Source organism: Dromaius novaehollandiae, chromosome 1 (genome assembly GCF_036370855.1).
Source record: "Dromaius novaehollandiae isolate bDroNov1 chromosome 1, bDroNov1.hap1, whole genome shotgun sequence".
NCBI lineage: Eukaryota > Metazoa > Chordata > Aves > Casuariiformes > Dromaiidae > Dromaius > Dromaius novaehollandiae.
Window position 1 is genome coordinate 39,005,394 of NC_088098.1, and position 20,212 is coordinate 39,025,605.

The following is a 20,212-nucleotide window of genomic DNA, read 5'->3' on the forward strand; positions in this document are numbered from 1 at the left end:
ATGTGCTTCTGAGCTTATTGTTCATGATAGAAGACAACGCTTAGTAGTAACCTCTTTATCATGGAGTTTGGTAATGTATTGTAATTTTAGAATTAAAGTTTTGAAGCTTTAAAACTATTTATATGTCTAATATTGATCAGAGTTTCTGATCTGAAGTCAGCACAGTTGTAGTAACTGAAATTAGAAGTAAGAGGACAATATTTTGATTCTAAAAGCTACGTTGTAGGTATCTGACATCTTTCTAATTTACTTTCCATTAATTCCCGCTGTCTTCAGTTTGTTCACAGTTAAGACTGCTGTCTTTATGAGGTGTCTTTTTTCCACTGTATTCTGTAATTTTCTCCACGTACTCATGGGACTAACTTAAAAATCTAAACATATCTTTCCACCATTAGATCACATTTTTATTTTACAAGCAGCTGAATTGTGGAACTACTCATTCTGTCACAAGTGTTGGCACTCCAGGGTGCTATTACATATGTTCCTCCTTGCTTTAGATCTAAGCTTGTCTCTATGAAATATGTCAGTCCTGCTCTTCTGCATTATATTTAGTTATTTAGGACGTGATGTTATAGGATTTTGAATTCAACACAAGCACTTTGTCAAGTACAAGTATATTTTTATTCTTTTGCATCCCCAATGCTCGAGTATTCTTAGCCCTGATCTGGTTTGTCATTTTTGCAATTTTTAGTATGCTCTTGTCTGACAAGTCTTCTTAAAATATCTGCTGTATCAGCTTCTATGCTGTCTTGAAAATTTTCTTTCTTGCCATGTGACTCTGTGGCTTCTATTTTCTTGCTGAGTGCAGTTATCTTTTTTTAGCCTCCACTTTCGTGTAGAGAAACTCAGATTTCTCAGGTATAGTGGATTGAGCTTGATAAAATTATATTTAGCTGTATCAGTAGGATTTTAATCCAGTAATCCTTCTGAGAGGAAATCCGTGGCAGCAAGGAGATCTAATGCACCTGTTTCACCTACCAGTTAGTTTACATACCCTTATAGTCAGTTTTCTCAGAACTCTTTGTTCGGTATTGTGAGGAAATAGATAACAAAAATGCATCCACTCTTGTACTACTGGGTATATACAGGATGTAAACACTCATGTTTTTTACAGTAAGTCAGCTCTTACCTGGGTTTGCAATAACTCTTTCCAATAATCAATTTAATAACTCTTCATTATAAGGCTCTCTGCAAATTCCAGATGCATCAGACTTAAGTGTCACTGTAAGAGATGGGGTGTTAAGATAGCTTTTCCACAGGTTTGAAACATTTCTTTTTGTTTTGAGAAGTTTAGATTAGCCAGGGTCTTGAAGGGGACGAGGGGAACAAAGAGGGAGAAGGTGAAAAGTACTGATGCATTTCATAGCATACAGTTATATCTGGTTGACAGTAATATCAACCAGAACCCACTCAGGCTGAGGCTACACAGTCATTAATGAATCCAGATGTGAACTTTGCAGTTGAAGAATGCAGGGTTGGTTCTGCACCATCACACATCACTGGCAGTTATTCCTCTGTGGAAATGTAGATAGTTCTTTCTCTGCCTAAAAATAGTTAAATGATAAAATCAACCCCCCTCTCCCAGCTAAAAAGTAATCTGGAAGAGTTTTGCAATGAGAAATCAAAAGGATCCTTGCTAATAAAGTAATCAAAGTTCCTAAAATATGGGATACTGACTGCAAGGGGGAAACTTCTAGTCTGTGTAATGGTATCACGGAAAATTAAAAAAGAGTGTCTGAACTAGATCACTTTAAGATTGAGGTAGGTCTAAGCTCTTCTTAACTAGTTAGCTGATGCTGACACGATGGGATTCTTGCAGGTACTGCATATGCCTCTGGAGTATCTAGTCAAGTCAACTCCACTGCTTCTGAGAGTATTTTTCTGTCAAGGCTTCTCTATGGTGACAATCTTCTCCATGTCGAGGATGCAGATACATCACGGTGTTCAGGACACCACGACTGGATTTCTTCACAGAGCATTTACTATAGAAGCATCACTTCATTGTAAAGGTGATGAGCCATGACTAAAGTCAACAAAATTGGTGGCCTGTACCAGGAAACCTGTAGGGTCTACATGGTGCTACTCTTCCACACAGGGTATCACACCTACTGTCTACTATCATCCATGTTTCATTCTCAGGTGAATACTGTGATCAGGGACTCCCATCTGATCCTAATATTTGTCCTTGCAAAGCTTACTGTTAGGCTTATCACTCATCCACCACACGCTGACTGAAAGTGATGGGATGTTAAGCTGGGAGGAATATAGGAGGTGCAGCACTTACTCTGTCCCTGCATAGTTTGACAACAGTGTCAGGCAGCAGCTTCTACAGAGATTTGTAGGCTTCCTGGAGTGCTGATGACACAATTCCTCCAACTCGTACCAGTTTTGCAGGGAGGAAGAAACATATGCACTCATTTTGTTCAAGATGCTCCAGGTTGAACCTTCTTTTCCAGAACTTCTTACTGTGTTCTCTGTATTTTCCTCCTCATTGTGGAATCTTGTACAAAATGTGTGAAAACATACACATAGTCATAAATCTGTCTTCAAAAGGGAGATTACCTACTTGTGGGGGAAGGAGGGAGCCTCCATAGCTGTGAGGCTTCTTTCTTGTCCCATCTTAAGTCTGTGCGCAATATCTGCTGGTCCCCCGCTTTCTATTAAAGCTCTTTTCAGTGCCCTTTTGTGGTTCTTTTTTTCTCTGCATTAAGTCTTTCCCCCTGTTTTTTCAATAGCTGTCTGCTGTATTTGATGCAATACCATTCTGTGGTCCAGCTTAGGACAAAAGGGAGTGCTTTTAACCCAGGGTGAGTTTTAGGCCCTCCCTTCTCCAAGACCTATTAGCAATTGCTGCATAAGCAAGCCCATTCAGCTAGATCATGACAACTATGAATATAATCCCCCTTGTTGCTGAGAGATCAATGCTTTGTTTGAAACAGCACCTGCAATTGATCCTTAGCTGGTGTAAAAGAAAGCTTGTGTCTTGCTGTAAGCCCCGCTCCTGACCCTTGACTGCTAGCTTGATTAATGTCCTTAATCCATATACTTTTATGTCTTTATATCATGTTCTTAAATGCATAATCCTCAAAGCATGTTCTAGTTCCAGGTCTCATCCTAACTCTAAGCAGGGCTAACCATGTCCCAGTCCTTCCATTTTCTTGGTAGATAAAGTTCACTTAGCTTGTAAATGCTTGGCCTCTAGCATATCATTACTGTAAATATATATATATAAATAATATACATAACATAATATTATTATATACTTTTATTTTATATATTTATATAAACATATTTTTATTTATATATATAAAATGTGGATATATATTTTTCACTGTTCAGGGTAGTTGTCTAGTCGGTGCTTGGGGGGTTTTGTTGAAAGAAGTCTACTGTCACATTTGATTTTTCTCTCACAGATAAACATTCATTAGTTCAGAGCAGAGCACAGGCATCTCAGTCTTGTTAAGATTTCTGTTTTGCAGTAGGCAATTGGATCAGGGCTCCATCCACCTCTGCAAATGTTCATTGTGATTATGTGGTCTCCAGCCTGTTATGTTATGAAACATTTTCTAATCAGGGAAAGACAACTTAGGCGCTATTCCTCTATTTTAGCTTTTGTACCATACAGCTCCTGTGTTATCTAATACTTCATTTCTGTCGTAAGAAAGGCTGATAGATAGAAAACTTTGTAAAAGCAATTCATCATATGTGTTTTTAGGTCCTTTCCATGTTATGCTATGCTATTTTTCACTCTTCCCCATGTTTTTGTTATCTTTTTAATATATACCTTTAATATATTAAAGGCCAGTGTCTCACATCTGGGCCTTGACAGGCTCTGGGAGTTATGCCCTTTGTTTTGGCACACATTTAATAGCTATGAACATCACAAATGAAATATGATGTGTATACTTGTTATTGCCCCAGCCACAGGGAATTTCTTGTCGTTCCTGTCTGTTGCAATGTTGTGGTCTACAAATCTAGTTGGAAGCTGTCTAGGTGGTTCTGCATTTTTATCTCATGAAATATCTGAACTGTCATTTATTTTTTTTTCCCCTGTGTGAATACAGTTGTCATGGAACTTGCCCATGAACCACAGTCCAGGAAACTTGAGCCCCTTTTTTATTTGCAAAAGAGAATAGCTACAGAGTAAGTAATAATAATTCAGATCTCCTCAGATATCCCAATACTGTCTGTCCTATCTCACTTGCAGGGATCTCTATGGGGAGAGAGGATAAGCTGGCCTTCATTATGAACAACTATGGGTGCGTAGCTGTAGAAGTATTGCTGAAACCAATGTATTACATCATCAAGTACGAGGGAGACTCTAGCGGCCTGCAAAATAGAAATCAGAGTGTCTGTCTTTGAAAGGATGGAAGGGTAGAAGATGACAACTGAGGGAATTATACTTAGCTCAATTTCCATTCCTAGAAATATACAGGAATAAATTATCTATTTGTAAGCACTAGATGATAATAAAGAAATAAGCGACAGCTGGCATTAATAAATCAGAACAAATCATGTCAAATTGCTCTGATTTCCTCTATGACTGTGTAAAGACCTTTCTGAAGAGGAGGTTGATGTGATATTTCTTAAATTCAGTAATATTTTTAATTTTTAATAACTATGAAAATACAATCTGGATAAAACTTCTGGAAGGTAGGTGTATAATCTACCTTTATACCTCTGGTTTTAAACCAGAGAATTTATCAGTGATTCTTGTGGTTTCATAGAGTTCTGTGGGTTCCATGACAATTGTTACTGGTAACAAGGATGATGGACCCAAATCAAATTTTGAGATAAAGGAAGTTGCAAGCAGGAAGGATATAGAAAGCAGAGTGAAAATGACAAATCGGAAAAAAGTGATCTGAAAGGTACATAGTGCATTTCACTAAGATATGTTCATGAAAGCTGTAGCAATTAAACACAGGATGGAGAATGGCTGTAGCAAAAGAGTAGTCAACCTTTTGTACTCTGCGTACAAAATCTTTGTCTACGAGTTGTGAGACACATGACTACTGTCTTGGTGTCATCTCCCCCAAAGATGGGAGATTACCACCACTTTCTTAGGATCTTTGTACTCCAGTCATTCAAGGTTGAGTTGGACTGGACATGAAGCCAGATTCCCCAGCTGGTCCAGAAGTGTCTGCCTCAGCAGCAACCTGGCTCGCTTCCTCCTGAACTTGTGGTTTCACAAACCCAGCAGTCCTTGCTGGTCATTGTGTGAGACAGGCTGGCATGGAAGCTACAGTCAAGTTGCTCAGAAATCAAAAGTTAATTGTTTGTTACAGTGGATCATAAAGTGATCACAAGTCAGCAGTGCCATGCAGGTATATAAATAGAAATGTTATTGCACGAATGTAATGTTTCCCTCTCTAGCCTATACTGGCAAGACCGCCCTTAGAGGAAGCGAACAGTGTGGGACTTAGTGCTCCAGGAAAGAGCTTGTTGTAGTAGTAGGCCTACTGGGCAATATTTATATGACATTATTCAGCAATATCAGTCTCGAGGTGCTTTTGCTGCCTTGCCTGTATGGGTAATTCTTATTTTGAGAAAACAGGGAAGCTAGAATCTATTAATTTTTATATTTGATATTATTGGTGTTATTCTGCTCAAAGAAAGATTATCAGTGACATCTAGCCAGGACTTCCTGCCCTGATTCACTTTCAGAATTAGGTCCAGCAATTACTTCTCAAGTGACCACTGGTCAAAGTTCCGTTGGTTAGTACACGTTTTTGAGCATCTAAAGAAGAAATCATTGCATACTTATACTCCATTCAAAATTCTGTACATAGGAGTACCACCTAGTCCCTTGTGACATTCATAGCAATTATTTTTAGTCAGGTTTAGGAAAGTTTAGGGAAGCCAAGCTTATTGCATCCCTGAAGCATCCTTTATTTGGCAAAGGATAGCACTGGCTTAAGATTTTAGGGGAACTAAAAATGGTATTAATCATCTAATTCCCTGGAGATTTTTACTCTAGTTGGAATTAAACAGTAAGATATTTTTCATAATTTTCTTTAGTGTCATGTGGTACAAATGATCTAATAAATGCTTTATATAAAAGCAGAGAGAGAATTACATGTCCCTGATGCAAATAAATGCAAATTATTAAATCTTCATAACAGTTTACAGTGTTTAATAATTTCTCCACAACAAAGTCCAATGGGAAACACATAGGAATCCGCTAATCTTAATTTAGCTCTATGAAACCAAGATGCAAGAAGGCTGAAACCTGCCTAAATATTTTGTTGAATTAAGGTCTTTTGCTAGTATAACTGAAGCCAAATTGTGGTAATAAAAGATTCCCAAGAGAAGGAGAATAAAAAGAATATTTGGGAATATCTGCCTGGCAGGTTGAGCTATGAAATCCCACAGAGAATGTAGGCACAGTATTCCTCGTTTTGAACAGATTGACTAGAGTCAGTAAAAAAAAGTATGAAAACATTCACTAACCATTTCTTGCTTTTGTAAAGATAACTTCATGAAGCCCAACCTGTGCACAGTGGTTATTGTTAAAGGCAAGCATTTGCAAAGTTCCAATTGTCTTTGATAGCCATGAATGCCTATGCTAGAAAAACAACTTCTCTGCAGTTGGACACATTACTTTTCCCTAGCGTGTATACCTGACCCAGTTCTGCTCTGTGATACTTCTGTACCACAGAAATGAACCCACCTCTTCCAGTTGAGTTCCACCAGTGAAAGTGTTCAAGTTATACTTGAAGGAAGATGGAGATGGGTATTTAGAGGAGGAAACATGTAATTACACCTGGATGTGGTATGGCTGTAATTATTAGCATCTCAGAATTTTTAATTAAAAAAATTTTTAAAAGCAGTCTTTTCTTTTTTGAAATTTGTGTGTATATATGACTAGTGGTATCACCAATTCTACAGTCTGCCTAGCCATTTGTGCAGTATGATAGGGAGATATGGTACTACTATGGACCTACTTCCATTGACTTCCATGGACTTGACTTCCATTAAATAGATAGAGCGATCATTGCAGTATACAAAATTAAGCAGAATTTTAAAAACTGCCCCTTCCCCTCCACCTCCCCACGCTCCTAGGAAGAACTCTACCTATTAGGACAATGCGTTTTGTCCTGACAGATCATGTATTACTCCATTCAAATGATACACCTATGAAGTACAGCATAAAAATCAACAGCAGAGGGAGGCATATGAATAGGCACAGGAGAAAAAATGTGGAGTTTAGATATGAAAGCAAATGAGAAGAAAAGAAAAACGTCATACTAGAGGGAGGGAGTAATTGCAGATAAGGCTTTTAAGTGTCAGCAGAACAAGTCGGTTGCTAGTATTAAAAAAAGGGGGGGGGGCAGTTTTGAATTCCAGGAATAGCGGTTCCTGGAAGGTTAGTTTTGAGGGGGGGTTCCTGTGGTCCTGCTGTGGGCTCCCCCAGCCACTGGCAGTTTGGCAGGCTGAGGGTCTTTGCACTGGGGTCAGAGCCGGCTGGGACCAGACCAGGGTAGCTCACAGTGTCTTCCACACAGGGTGCCCACAGCTCCCTGCACCAACACCGGCCACTTACATCCAGTGGTCTTCTTGATGATCATCTAGGAATTGGCTGATACAATCATGCCAAAATTTGGCCGTGAATGAATGAGCTTCTTCAGGCCCCCATTCAGATGAAAAACTTAATGTCCCTGTATGTACATGTGTGTGTGTGTATGTGCTCACAGATCTTTCATGCAACTCTTTAGCTGTGAGCCAAATTTAATTTGTGTATATTTTCACCTTTCACTATCCGTGACTTTCCAATTTAAATACACAGAAATAGTTTAAAAAATTGATGGTGGTGCTACTTCTCTCACATTCTTTGAACATCCTCCCCAAACTAATCGATGAAGCTCCTACTTCATCCTTTCTTTGAAATTATACTTTATGAAGGATTTATCAAGGCAGACACAGCCTCAAACTAACCAAAGAGGAAGGAAAGTTACACTCTTGCACCCTAGGAACAGATCATAGCCACATAGTTGCATATTTGAAACCTGCTTATTGAAACAGAGGGAATTAAACACCCTTTTCCATCTGGTAGATCCATAGTTTCCTGTGGTACTGTGAAAATGGCTAGGCAAACTCTTTGTAGAACTGTTGATATCACTACTCATATATATGCACAAATTTTTAAAAAAGAATTTAAAAAATTTAAAACTTTAAAATTCTGAGATGCTAATAATTACATCCACACCACATCCAGGTGTAATTAGATTTCCTCCTCCGAATACCCACCTTTTCTTCCTTCAAGTACAACTCCCTTGTCTGTTTGCTAAAATTAGACATCAATCTGTTGGGGTAGAGACTACCTCTTACTAAATGTTTGTACAACATACAGATCAACCAGGAGTGAATTAAATCAGGGCAAAATACTTGCAGGTGCTCTGCCCCTATGAGTGCACTCAGTTGTCATTTAAACACAGCTTTGTAAAAATAATGTAGTCAAGTGGTAACTCAGTTTAATTTTGCCCCCAGAAATATAAGGCTTTACTCGAAAAGAGGGAGTTCTTTTTGCTTAACCTGCCTTTTTCTCTCTCTACAAGTTGCATACTATAAAAAACATGAGTTGCAGTATCTCTGTGTTAGGGTGGTGACTTGTTGCAAAAATGCTTTGCCTTCTTAACTGATCTTAATCTAATATGCCAGACGCACAGAGCTTTTTCCTTCTGTTGCTTTACTTGCTCGGAGCTCAGGTAAAGGACAATCTCAAAAATCAATTTACCCATTAGTGCTAAAGCATATGCTTTTTTTTTTTCCCTAAGTTGGCATCTCAATACCGTAGAGTCTAGATTTTAAACAAAACTTCCTTAAACTCATTTAGGATTTTTCAAGGCTTCACTGAAAATCTGTCTCCATAAGTGAGGAGGTACCTTGGCTCTGAGCGCTCTCTTTGCACATTGGATGCAAAATACATCTCTGGTAGATTTCCATTTTCTCATTTGTTTCGGTACCTATGAACCTTAGTTTTAGAGAGCCATAGGGATAAACCACAGAGTCTATTTTCTGTTTCAAGTCTGGAACAAAATATTGCTTACCCAGATCCATGGATCAGGATCTAAGGGATAAGCTATGGCGTCAAAACTTTCCATCCCAAAGTGCTGAAATAGTAGCCCTGTCAAACCTATGACTTAATTCAGTGGGACCAGGATTTTACCATTCTTACCTGGATGCTATGTGATTTCTCCTTTTTACCCGTTTCTGCTTTTCTCGTGTAAAAAAGGGAGATATTAGGATACTAGTATTTGGGAAGAAAGTCATGACACATTTTACTCTGCAAATTCATCATGGGTTTTGTCATACTGAAGGAAGGACGCGAGGTAGTCTGTCCATGTTTGGCTCCTTAGCTGCTGAAGATAGTTAAAATTTTCCTGGACAAAAAGAATCTTGAAAGACTTGTGAGCACACAGACTATCTTATTTAACTGATTATTTTCCAGTTCTCATGCATCGGCACACTGTTGTTGTTTTTAAACTGTTTACATCTTTTTAAAATTAGTTTTTCATTGAAGATTTTCCAAAGCACGTACTGTCTCTATTCATAGGAGACAGAACTAATCCTATACTCCAAACCTATATAACCCAGTGTTGTGGAATAGTGTGAGCCTCGTCTGAATTATTGCAATTTGGACACATCCCTACTGTGCGTAACAAAACCAGTAGTATGAAGTAATAGGCATTGTATTCTGTTGTAGAGTGCATTTGCATGCTAAAAGCAATATAAAAACTTGAAAATATTCTCACAATATATGAGGTAAATAAAGTATCCTCTTTTTTCATAGAAGGAAATACTGAAGTAGAAAGGTGGAAGACTTGATCAAAGTTAGAGTGGATAAGCATGCCAGGATTTATGACTTTATTTCTCAAGCATAGCAAAACTCTACTGTGATAAGATTAGTATGTCAGTGACTAATACATTGAGATATCTTTTGCAGGAACTTCCTTTTTCGGTAAAGACTGAGGTAAGGCACTCTACCCAGGGAGCTTAAAATCTTCATTACAACTGATCTTATTACAATTTCACTATAGTCCACTACTGCTTGTATACAGAAGAATCCTCTTTAGAGGATTCTCTTGCTGGTGTCAAGTCCAAATGTAATGAATAGACTGTAAAATCAGTGCATAAAGGTTGCAGATGGCTCCTATAAACACTCTCACTTATCTTCTATTCCTGGCTATTCATAAATCACTAGCTCCATCTGTCTGCCATTTCTTTCAGCATCCTGGGCATTATAACTCATTAGGAAGTAGCAGGGAAACTCATCCCAAACTGCAAGGGTTTCACCAAAATTTGCACAAGATGCTGCACTTAACCTTCGTGAAAGCACCTGCATCAGCATTTTGCTGATGGTTCCATTGCAGAAAGAAATGCCTACTGTATTTTATACTCTTGTCAAGGTGGAGAAAAGGCTATTTGAAAGCAGGGGGTACCAGGCAAGAAATCCTTATTCCCTATTTTTCTGTGCTTTACAAAGGGAGTGATGACAAGCACATACCCTGACAGATTTCACCATCGTTCTGTTTGACCTGGAGTCACTCACAGTCGCCCTGTGCTTGCCTGCTTACCATAAATAACACTGTCAGAAAAAAAAAATTCACAGTTATTTATTCTGGTCTTGGCAATAGGAAGCTATTTTAATCTTGCTTGTTAAGTATTTTGGGCTTTGGCTTGGATTTTTCTAATCACTTCTATAATAAATACAGATTAGTTGTGCTACATGTTGAGTTTTGTTCAAGAAAATTTTTACTGTGGGAGGGTTTGTAAGCCACACCTGCTGAGGAAGTGGCTATAATAGGCTCAGCTGCAGCGGGGGAGAGCAATATAGAATGATGTAATCTGAGAGAGAAAAGGCTACAGGAAAGAAAATAAAGATTAACTGGAGATGTGCATGATTTCGGAGAAAAATAGCTTGTGAGGGGGAGGGATCTACAGATGGGGCTAACCATAGTGATTATGACAGATAGAAACTCTTAACTTACTGGTCTGGTAAGGGTGCTCTCAGGTGAGAATTCTCATTTCTTTCTTTTTTTTTTAACTAATTAGAAAGCCTTACAAATTTTTAATGATGGTGACCTTTTCAGCATATTTTGGAAATTGAATGAGTGTTTCTAATGTCTGAATGTTACATGGTGTACATTACTTATTAAAATAACCTCACTTTGATCTCTGATGGCACATATTACTTGTTGTTTGTTTATCCTCAGAACATGTAGATTTTTTTGCTGTGTCAGGCAGGAGTCCTGATCAGAAAGAATAATCATGCTATGTGAAGATTGCATCTTGCCACATGCTCATGAGACTAATCAGCACAGGCAACTTTCTTTTGATCATTTCCTGGCTCTTATTGTATTTCTGGATCACTGGTTTTCTTCTAATGCAAGTTTTCTACAATGTGGGGTGCTTCATGCGTATATGTGAGTGTTGAATTTTGTGGGTCTCTCAAGCAGGCTGTCGGGAGGGGGATTCAATTATTTGGCCCTTATTTTGGCTAGCTGCCACACTGGAAATTTTAGGACCAGACTTGTCTTCTCTGTGGTAATGGAATAGCTCATGGCAGTAGTAGGGGGAAGATTCTTTTTGCAATGGGATAAGATCTAACTTATTCTTGAGTTTCACAGTTGTTGGCTGATGTCTTGCCATTAGTTACAGTCTTCCATATGAGGCTGCTCCCTTGCTGACCAGGTGGTTGGGCTTAACAGTCTAAGAAGTAAGATATGGTGCACACTTTGTTAGCCCAGCACAGAGTTCTTGATAACCTGCTTGTTGCTTCTCATCTAATACTAGTCTTCCTGGCTTTTATTTATCCTTTTGACAAAGTGGCTATTTAGACCATGGGAGTGAGCACATAAAAATCCAGGATAGCTCATTGTGCTGATGTCTGAAATTACAGTGCTCCAGGTATAAAGGTGGAAAACCACATTCAGCCTCTGCAGCCCTGGGATATATGCCTAGTAAACACGGGATCTGTGGAATCAGGCCTGTCTTAATGTGCCAGTATATTTGCAAACTGACTCTAAACTTGACAACACTTGGACAGATTTTCTCGAGGATGAAACAAGGAGCCCCTCTGGAACAAATACAACCTGTCCCCTCTCTGCACTGCCTTATGAGAGATCCAGTATGAGTTATAAAACATGGATATGTTTACAGTCATTTTACTAAGAGGCCTAAGAGTTCTGGCGTTTGGTTTCCAAAACAATAGGACTGATTTAGGTGAATTCACCAAAAGTATTTTTGCCATTTTCATCAAGTATTATCCCATGAGACGTTTTAAGTCTTATCCATACACAGAGTTCAATAATATATTTAGAAGTGGTTTAATTATGCCAATGCAGGCCATTATGTAGGTATGCTTAAGTTGTTTTATGTTGACTTTTCTCAAGCTGGTGATCAAAAAGAATGACCGATGAATGGGGTGTGATAAATGTGTGGGACTGACAAAATGACTGGTAAAACATGAGTGTCTGTATATAAGCGTTACTGTAAATAAATCAGTTTGAATAACAAGTTTGCTGAAGTAATACAGTTGTGTCTGCAGGCAAGAGTCTAGTGTGAATTTTCTATCTTTACTCCTTATTGCCTGAGCATTATAAGAATTAACTGTTCTAATTCTTCCAGGTCATTGATTTCCCCATCTTTCATGCATCTCCATGCTTATAATAGCATCTAATAACTGGATATATGCAATTTAAATTATTTACAACACTGATGCTTTCTGACACTCCCTGAGAAAAATCTATGATGTTCTCGTTTAGCCTACCTAATGCACACCAAGGGACCGATTTCTTTTTCTTTTCTTTTTTTATGTGGGGTGCAAACAGATGCTTTTCTAGCATTTTTTTTTCCATCACTTTATGTGGCTTTAAATCAAAAGAACCCATTTCCATTGGAACCCAAAGAATCAAAATATTTTAGCATTACTTTCCATTCTGGTTGTATGATGCAAGCCAATTATACTCTGAGGCTTATAGTAAGAAAAATGTCTTGCCTAATTCCGATGAGGTTTTAGTTAGGCTGAAGTCTATGATAACTGCCGCGTTTCTGCAACTGCACGAAACAGAAATCAGTGGAGGTGCATCTCGTAACTACTACTACAGGCTATAGCTTAGTAATAAAATCTCCAAGAGCCCTCATACTTTTTCAGCTCATACTTGACTTCCTTTATATGGAAAATTCCATGGGAACTTGATGAACCACCAGAGTTGCATTATTCGGTCTTTGGATACACTGTAGAACCTGGCTTTTCTTTCCTTTTCCCTGACCAGGAAGGAGCAGGCTGTGGACTGGACTGATTGTCACCTGTTCATAGGAAGAGATTTTGGATTCTGAGACATGGTTCTTTTTTACATGATTTTGTATTTTTGTTCTAGGCATAAGAAGCACAGAATCCAGAGCAAAAGCTGCTCTTTTATTTTATGTACTTGAAGAGACAAACAATAAATGAGATCAAAGCTTCCACTACCTTTCCTGGATTTTATTTGTGCTCCTCTTTGTTCTACTGCTTCATAAAGTAGACAGCTATATACTAGGCTGTAAATCATTCTGTTTCTTTTGATGGTGTTGCTGCATATGCCAAAAGCAGAAATCGGTGTTTAAATTGTAGGTCATTTGCTTTTGCTTTTCTTGATTCACAAATGCTAGAATTAAATAATATATATTTTTAAATATATGACTTAGTTATGGAAGAGCTGGACTCTTAGATAGTACGTTGTTATAAATAAAGTATTCAAAAACTGGGCATCTATATAGATACATGTCAGATTTAGGAGTTATATTTTGAACCTACATAGTGAAACTGAGAGAGAAGGTCAGGAAAACTTTTCTGTATGCTTGGCTCAAGCACTGGTTTTTGTTATCACAGCACAAAAGTTAAGGTTGATAAGGAGAAAAAATACCAACAGGATTTATGTGGGTAAAAAGGCAGCTACATTTGTAATAAGTGTTTGTGATAAAGGGAAGCTCTGTGAGACTCCAGCAGCCTCTTCAAAGAGAGCATTCTGGTTGTCTGTTTTCTTGGGCTTGGAGTAGAAATCAGGATGATGCTACTGGAGAAATATAAAGCTATTTGTAATGGTAACAACTATTGATCTGGCTGCTAACAATAGATCCATCATCCCTGTCAGTTGGAAACAGGCATGAACAAGGTGGTAGGCATGTATGTGTGCTTGCATGTGAGAACGTGTGCTTGGTTTGAAAAAGGGTGTGAACACAATGTGTTAAATCAGGAAAGATGCTAGCCTTCTGTTTGCTGTATTACAGTTGTGGAATTTCATCTGTTAAGGTAGACAGGGGGATTGCCATAATGAGCTCTTTCTTCAGATACTCTAAACTATCTTTAAACAGATACCAAGCTGGCATGATAGGCAGAGAGAAACTGTTACCATGCTTTAAACATGTATTGTGCATATGCTCTATGCTAAGTTGGAGTCTTGAAGAAAGCTGAAAAGAACTGGATTCCAGATGTAAAATCTTGTTCCCTAAAAGCAATCAGATGATGTCAGTCCTCTACAGCATTCCTTTTATTGCAAATGACAAGTAGTGCGTGCTAGCATAGGTCAGTGCTGCCTTTGCTGCATTTTAAAAGAAATAGTGGGCAGACCTCAGAGTAGGTACTGAAGTGCTGAGATTTGTCTTTGTTTTCATGCTTAAATCATCTCTAAAGTATGAAGAATTATTTGCTGTGATAAGTGCATCTGTTTGTTCAAGCAATTCAGTCCACCTGCAATGCGTTCCAGGACTCAGAAGGCTGACTCAGTCATTTCAGTTACAATATGGAGGCATGGATAGGGTGGTTGTTCTCACTTCATAGGAATAACCTAGTGGAAAACTGCAGATAAACTGATAAAGAAAGAGTCATAATGGTTTAGAAGACTAGGTTTATTTACTTCTATTCTGTTCCAGTCAGCTTGAAAAGCCTGCTTCGCAGAAGTGTACTAGATCAAGTCACCTTATACCTCAAGGAGTGGTGAAGATATGATGAAATAAGATTCTCATATTAAGCATCTAGTTACTATGAATAAAGTGAGGCTGTGTCTGTCTCGCTATGAAATAGGAGTAGGAGTTGGAGAATGGAGTGAACATCTGAGATATTAGTATATGCATGCACACAGAATGTCTTAGCCAAATTGTAGTACACACAAGATTATTAAACCAGCTGCATTAAAACCAGCAACAGCTTACTTAAACAAAGAAAAGTGCTAAAGCAAAACTGAGAGAAGAGCACATGAGGTGGAGGAAGACGAAGAATAGTTATGATTACAGAAACCAGAGCAGATTTTCTTCCCTCCAGAAGATGGTGGGATTTTCTCAGCTATATGCCAGCAACAATAAGCAGAATCATCCAAATCCTCATCTCTAAAGCAGTGATCTCCAGCCTTTTTTGACTCACAGATTCCTAACATTTCTGGTGGGAATATAGGTTCAATAGGTAGCAAATTTAAGCTGCTGGAGGAAGGTTTGCAAGTTACCTGGCAAAATTGCTAGCAGTAGTCCATGTACCTCACTCTTGAACTACAATTTAAATATCACAGCTTCTCCGTAATATGTATGAAGGCCCACAGACAATATTTTCCACATAGCTTGGACATACATAGTTTATGGAGATCGGATGGGAAAATGTACCCAAGTAGAAGGATATTTCAACTTTTCCAATGATCTGAACCTTTCCAGGTGATACTTCTCATAACTTATTTTCAGCCAATGGTGAACATAGGACACTATGATCAACAGAGGTATGATCTGAACCCATATAGCTACTCTCATGTTACACTCCAGTAAGTTATTTAAACAATGTGAGGAAACAAAATGTTGCTGCAGATGTTATTTATTCCTCACTATGTAGTGGAAGAGCTGGTAGGTAAGATAGCAAGGGTTAAGCTCCAGGCATTGATACAGGTACTATCTGTATGTCCTTAGACAAGTCATTGATAAGTGAATTTTTCAGCTTTTTACTTGCCATCTTAGGCATGCTACCCTCAACAGATAAGGTTATATTGTTTGGATGGCTTTGTCTTTATTAGGTGCTCAGATAAAATAGGGAAGATTTAGAATGATGATGATAAAGATGGACTGCAGTCATGAACTTTTTATTTGAATATTTGCTTTTAGCTGAATTTTTAAATATCTTCCTAGATCTCGCCTTCTGCCAAACTCTGCATTTCTGGTTTGCTAACAGTAATCACTCTTTCCAGTTAAAATGGTAGATTAACTAGGGTTTGTATGTGTGTGGTTTTGTTATGGAAATTAGGCTTGTCGGCCACCATAACAGGGCCCGACCCTAGGTTCCCCGCAGAAAAGTTCATAGCTAAATCAAAGCAAATTAAATAATTAATTTTTAATGACATGCGTACCGTAATTACAGCTTGAGTTGGGTGCCTCCGAAGAGGGACCCCGAACAAAGAAATCCCTGGGCAATTATACCTTCCAATCTAAGCTCTCCAGCCCTCACGCGGTAGTTTGGACCAATAGTAATATTTAGGTCTGGGGTCTCCTGCTCCTTATTGGGTCTCATCACTGTCCCTAGGTAGGCTGTTTATCTTTACTGTTACGGTTTCTGTTGACAGATGTGTCTTGATTCCTCGGGTCCTGCCCTTGTCTCTCCAGGCTCTGACAAAGAGGTGTTGTTCCAGCAATTAGCGCTGCCCCAGCAGTGACAATAGGTGTTATCTCCCAAGGTCCTGACAAAGGGGGTATAATCCAGACCCCAAGATAGTCCAGACCCCCTAATTAACACCATTTCAGCAGTGAGAGGAGGCTTTGTTTCCCAGGGTCCTGGCGCCCAAGTAGGCCTTATTTCAAAGCCTTGACATCCTCCCTTCTGGAGCGCGAAGCACAGGAATGCAAACTGCTTGCAACAGCCTTATCATTCCAGTTTGAACCAGCTCTCAGGCCCTTTTCTTACTGAACTAGGTAAAAGTTCATTATTTTATCCAAGTGCGGCCTAAGGCTTCAACAAATTTAGCTACTCATGCTAAGCAAGTTTTATATAAGTTGTGCTATGCAGCTACCTCTATACAGTTTCAGCTCAATATTCTTTAACAGTTTTAACCATTCAGCCAATATAATTCTACTGGTACAAAACTGATGTTGCAATACACTTGGCCTACCATGTTCCTTGTAAACCACTGTGTGCAGGAGTAATCTGTAGAAGCAGCATAGATTTTTTTTTTTTTAATATTCAAAATATATTGGCTGGATTTGCTTGTTTAAATTTTTCTTATTCTGTCTTAACTACTAAAACTATTACACTCATTCTCTAAGTTGAGTTCTTCTGCCTCAGCTCATAACGTCATGAGTCATAAGGCAACAGAAGAAGTCTCTGTTTGGGAAAGGTGGCATTCTACAAAGTAAGAACAACTCTCTTTCATGATGTTTGGCTTTTGTCTGGAATTTCCATTTTGTTGTTGATATTGTTTGAGGTTTTGCAAACAGCTTCCTGAGCCTCCGGGAAAAGCTACCAGTTATTGGGTACTCTTGTAACTTGTGCCAAAGCAGGCTTTTTCTGTGTTGCTTGGTTTTATGATAAATGAATAAAATGTCTTTTCAGCTAGAGAAATACGTGGCCAAATACTTTTTTTTTCCCCCCTCCCCCTAGGGTCTAATTCTTGCACGTTTCTTGTGTCCTAGTTTGCAGGTCAACCCATTTGAATCAATGAGATAACTCAGCAAGTAAGGTGCTGTTGCCTGCTCTCCTATGCCTCAGCTTCTATGCCTTTCTTCCCCGAATTCACATACCTGTAGCTCATCTGTGACATCCTTCAATGAAAGGCAGTGCTTCTGTCTGTGTTCTCTTAGTACAAACAGAATTTAAAATAGATGGAGGTTCAAGAATTCCCCCCTCTTAATAAAGAAAATGTGAGACAACTGAATAGGTCAGTATGTATTCTTTTTAAAACCAAGGTCCATAGAACAAAGAGAAAGTCACTTAAAAATCCGCTCTAAAATGTTGCTTGTTCTTCTGTTGAGCCAGACCAAATAAGGGCAAGAGAGTACAAATTCATTTCTTCATATGTATAGGTTTTATTCATGCTCTTTGGTTTATGGGTGAGCCTCACTCTATAGCTTTTGTGCAGGTTTAGCAGAATTCAGGATTTGCCCTAATATTTCAGGGTATTAGCAATTTCTGAATACATATCCAACCATTTGTTCTGGGCATTGTTTCAAAGGGTGGCCAAGTCACCCTTGACTCCAGGAAGGTAGAAGGCCCTGAATAATTTTACTCCTGCTTTTACTGTGCTTATTTCCTGCTATCTGCAATCCCTGGAGCATCACTGATGTCCCCCGAGCTTCTAAACCTCTTTTCCATCTGTTGCCTTCTCACCTACAGTAGCACTAATATGTCCCAAAAAATTTTGCTGCTTTCACTGACAGCAAGAGCAACACTTGAAGCCTTTTGTTGTGTGCTGATTCCACTGGGAGCTCACAGACAGGCAGCAGGAAATAACAGTTTTGGAGTGCTGCATATGGGTTAGACTCAGAATTAGACTGTGATAAAGCCATGTACTCGTGCTGGGGAATGAAAAGCTCACTTATGCTCTTAAGGGTGCTACTGGAACTTGACACCTGCATGTTGAGAGCTGTTAATATGGTTCCCCCTGCCACACATAGCTAGGCAAAGGGCAGAGCCTTGTTTCTGTTTTGGTCTGCTTGCTAGTCAGAGCAACTGACACAGCAAATGAAAAGCAATTTACTGCTATGATCCTGGAAATAAGGAGGAAGAAGAATAAAAATGCATTTGCTCTGTCATCCACAGGATGGTTAACTACCCCTCTTGCTCAGAACTGAAGCTGCAAGCACAGTCAAGCTTTCTCCAAGGTGCAGGTGGGATCGAGGAGTGTAGTTTTCTGCTCTCTTTTGTGGAGGGGGATGAGATAAGATTGAAGACAGGAAGAAGCTCTCAGAGCTAGCAGAGGGAGTGACTCAAGAATAATACCCAAAGCAAATTTGTTGTGGTTGATGTTGATTCAGTGGTCATGGCTCTGCCCTGGGACACAGAATTTATTCATTTTTCAGATGTGGATGCACTCAGGTAGTTTCTTCAGTGAATTCACTTTTTGAAATATGTACCAGCCATGTGGTACACTGGAAGGATGTTGCTTGTTCGGGACACTGAAGGATGTTGCTGTAGTTTTTGTCAGACTTGCTTCTTTGTCACAGCTAGATTGACATCCCTAAATTTCTTAGAGAAATTTTTGGTGATGCACAGAGAACAGTGTTCATGCTTTCATATTTTTCCCTCAGTAGCCAGGTGTGTCAATAAACAGCCAAACAGTTATTTCCTAGTGTTATTTTTCTCTGTAAATTACTGCAGGAGTTTGGATATTCTGTGATTGTGGGAGGGAGTGGGAAGGCATCAGGAACTGTTTCTCTGTGAAGGAGTGGCATACTGCATGAGTGAGTCTGAGAGCTTGATAAAGTCTACTTATTGAAAGGAAAAAAGAATAAATGGAGGGTAGACATCCATCTCCAGTTTCAGAAGCTAAAAACATGAAAGAGTAAGGGTAGCTCTTTAACAGAGCAGAGCTGAAATTGGTGTGGTAGTGATGTGTTATGCAATTTGTGCTGTAGCGAGGCAGCAGTGAATATTTCCATCACAACTTGATACAGAATCATTTTGAGTAATAGTCCAGCCCTTCATATTGGATCTCAAGAGCCTCTGTGGCTAATGCTAACAAACATCCAGGTTAGCACGTACTTCCCTGAAGTGACCCTTCCATTCACCTGAGCTTAGGAACAGCAGCTACCTAAGGCGTGGACCTCTCCTGCTGCCAACCTGCTGGTCATGCAGAAGTTCCCTATTCTGGCAGCCTTGCTTGGCTCTGTGGCACAAGTACTGCTCCATACTTAGCATGATTCTGCCTCTCATGGTTAACATGGTAGAGTGTGTTCCTTCTCTGAGGGAGAAGATACTATGGAGAAGATCCCATCTAGGTTCTGTGTAGGAAAGCTTCCTGTCTTCCTGCAAAAAAGATAGTTCCCTGTTTCTGCATGACCCATCCGTAGCCATGATCTGTGGCTTCTGCATACATGCTACAAGTGTGTTTGCTTTGCGTAGGGTGAAATCCACAGAAGTGTCTTTGCCAAGACAATGGTTCCCCAGGCAGTCCTCTTGACCTTTAGTTTCTCCTGGGGTCTAATGTCTGTAGTTGCCATTGTGTGTTGACATTCATAGAAATAGAGCTTACTGTGTATGCAAAGATATTTC